Source organism: Venturia canescens, chromosome 7, assembly GCF_019457755.1.
Source record: "Venturia canescens isolate UGA chromosome 7, ASM1945775v1, whole genome shotgun sequence".
Taxonomy (NCBI): domain Eukaryota; kingdom Metazoa; phylum Arthropoda; class Insecta; order Hymenoptera; family Ichneumonidae; genus Venturia; species Venturia canescens.
Window position 1 is genome coordinate 14,090,848 of NC_057427.1, and position 3,531 is coordinate 14,094,378.

Sequence of the window (3,531 nt, forward strand, 5' to 3'; positions counted from 1 at the left end):
CCGACAGTGAGACGAGGTGGCACGTGACCATTTTCGTGTAAACCTACACCCAGAAATGTGTGTTATCGAATGTATACGGGGCGTAAGTTTAGAGTGAGAAGAAAGAAAGACACCTCCGTCATTGGTCTTTCTCCATCCCTTGTACTTAGGGATCCAACTCTCACCGTTTTCCTCAAGTATCGAGGCCGTTTTTTCGATATTGCAAAGCAGATATTCACCAATATGCATGTTCAACCACTACCGATGTCCGCGCACGGCGGTCGGGTGACCTCACAGGTCATTTCGGACTCGTGAATATACGTCATTTTCCATACAGAAATAAGTAAGCACATGTGTGTGGACACATATGCGAGAGCGAACACTGGTGAATGCTCGAAACGTTGAATTATCGCGTCGCTTCAAAGATCGAGAAAATAAAAGAGAAAACACGTTGAAGAAAAAGAAGAAGGACAGGCGATAAATCAAGCTGGGCATATTAATCGTTAGAGGGAGCAGAGAACGCGTATTCTCAAGAGAGATATATCGAGAATGTGTGAAAGTGTATGTGCAGATGTTTGGTGCAACCCTTGGCATAGAATACGTGTGCAACTTGCGCGCCATGCCAGCAGTGGAGCGCTATTGTGTGCACAAAATTTAAACTTGCAATTTCGTTCCTTACCCACCGCGAGCCAGTGAGATCTGACGAAAGTAATAATAATCGATCGCGAAGGTGTGCAACCCTGTCATCTCGACACCATATAAAATCGTTTGGCAAACGAATATTAATACACATGCGAATACGTTTATTAGCATACCTCTGTATAGCACCCGCCTCCAGTAGAGCCAGAGTAAATGACGATATACACAATGAGGGTGAGGAAAGGAGGTAATAAGTGATGTATCCTTCTGTCAGAGAGAGGCAGAAAAAATGATAAGTATAGTAGTGGTATCGCTTATATGTGCGGTCGAGCAACGACGAAGACCGAGAGAGAAAACGGACGAAAGAAAAGAACGAAGAGGGTGAAAAATATAAGGTGCAACCTCCCCAAGGGGCCTCCTCCTAATGAACACCGATTGTTCCCTGATGAATCGAATTCTTAATGAATTGTGCGTGTAGGAGCGCGTGCCTATTCGCGTGTACTCGCTTGTATGACTCGCTGTCTCGCGTCATTCAAACATATTTACGAGTATGTGCCTCTTTGCCACCAATCCCGATTGCTAATAACAAACGCGAAAGGCACCTGAACTTCCAATGGAATATCAGTCACTGTTTCGACACGTAATGTTACCCTGTAGCCACCCTCTCGCATGACAGATACGCAGGAAGCTAGGCGGGAAATATGTGCGAGAGTAGGTTTGAAGTAATCTCTGCTTGAATAACTGTAACAGCAACTCGAAAACCTTTTTTATTATCCATTTTATTGATGCAGTGCAGGAAAAATTTCACAGTTACTCACAATTATTTTTCATGCATATCAAAGTAAATTGACTAGTGATTATCAAAGTTTCTCATTTCTTATACCGTACGTTCGTTCTCTATACTCAGCCTTCCATATATATGGAAGGCAGAAGAATCGAGTGAGAAAAAGAGAAAGATGGAGTACAATAAGGTGAACTGCCTGTTTTCTGCAAGTTCACCTTCATGCAATACTATATGCCATATCGCGAAATCATTTATCTCGAGACAATGCTCTCACCGGTAGAGAGCAAAAGCGAGAGCGAGTAAAAGCTGCAGTGTGAGATCGTGAGTAATATCAGAACTTTAGTAGAGTTCGTACCGTTCTTTCTCTTTCTCGCTTCCTCTTTTTCTTTCGTTTCTTGGCAACATGGAACACGTTCTTTCTACTGCTGTATATCTTTGCTTGCGAATCTCCTCGAATCGTCTCTACTCATATATATGTACCAAATATATATAAACACAACGTGTTATATCCTATCTCCGGTCTGCAAGGTTCAAACGATCTTTCGGCTCTGCTGTTAGTAGGGTCGTGATTCTGGCGTTTTACACAGTGCACACGCACAGGTCCCATGAAAAAAAAAGGTAACAATGTTTCATAGATATATATCGCTCGATATATAAACTCGCCGGTTTTACGCCTCGAATATTCACCCATCGAGAAAATGCGGTAGCAATCGTGGGCAAAAAGCTTTTTCGGACCTTTCAAAAATAATTTTTGTTCCGGGAGCAAAAAAACAATTTACATTGTAACCTGCTGCCGTTTGAAGCATCCAAACCTCTCGGTTATTAACCAGATAAATTCGAGTTGTGAAGTAGTAGTGTTTCAAATAGTCGAACCAGCTTGGCGCGCCAAGATTTCGTTCGAAGAAAAATAAAACGAATTTTGTATAAGACATAATGAAAGTAATGAAAATGCTGAAATATTTCATTGTCACGGATCCGCAATCTCAAAGTCATGATCCACAAAAACAATGCAACGACTTGAACTATTCCTCTGCGTATCCACATATACATATACTCGCGTTTGTACGTAAGATGCGTGGCTCTTACGATTTTACGATGGTGCGAACAATTCCAAGCGTGCCAAGAGCAAGGGAACGTGGGAGATCTCGGTGCTATCTCGACCACACTCGAGTATGCGTTTAAAGAGATTACGTATTACGATGCCCTATTGTATACAAATATTTGTGTGTTAAATCTGAGGTACGAAGTATCGATAGCGCAGTTGGATATGCCAAGAGCTCCCGTTTGAGGTTTTCTCGCTTCGTGCGTGATATACTTTATTAAACCTACTGACGATGGCACGGCTCATTGCCTACGTCTACGAAACCAAGTACGATGTTAATCGTGCGCCTCCAACCTCATTTATACGCAAACGTCCCACTTTGCATCGCTCCGGAGCGCACCGCATTTCCCACCGTTTCTTTTCTCTAATCGGCATCGTCGATAGAATCTCCCCTCCCGCCTTCCTATCAGATTTAGTTTTTCCTCGGGTTCACCTTATTATATTTCCTCGTTAGAAATGCGATATATTAACGGAATTGGCTTGCACGATCGTGAAAGTGAAACTTTCTGCTCCGGCAAGATCGCGAAAGCTATCTCAGTACCAAACTATATAAAATCGCATGATGCTCGATTTTTTAAATCATTTAATGTGATCCTATTTCACCATATTAATTTCTTCCAATCGCGAAAATAAAAACCTGTTACATTGTTCTTCACACTTTCATTTTATCGCGTATCTCAGGCATTCTACGTTTCATCTCTTGGTGCGTCTTCACATTTTCGGAAAGTGCGCCATTCATATTATTATTTCATCTTCTTTCGGTTTTACCTCAATCTCCCTCACCGATAGCAAACCGAGAGATCGAGAGATTGAGAAATAAAAGAGCGGTCCATTTTTTCAGGTCTAATTTTTATTTTCCATTTCACTCTGTTTAAAAGATGTTATAAAATAAAGGAACTTGTTGTTTGATAAATGTTTAATTCTTTGAACTCATCAGTATAAATATTATCGATTGGTGTTGACAGCGAAGATGGTCATACTGTCTTCGACTTAATTCGGATATATAGATAAACGTATAGAGATATAA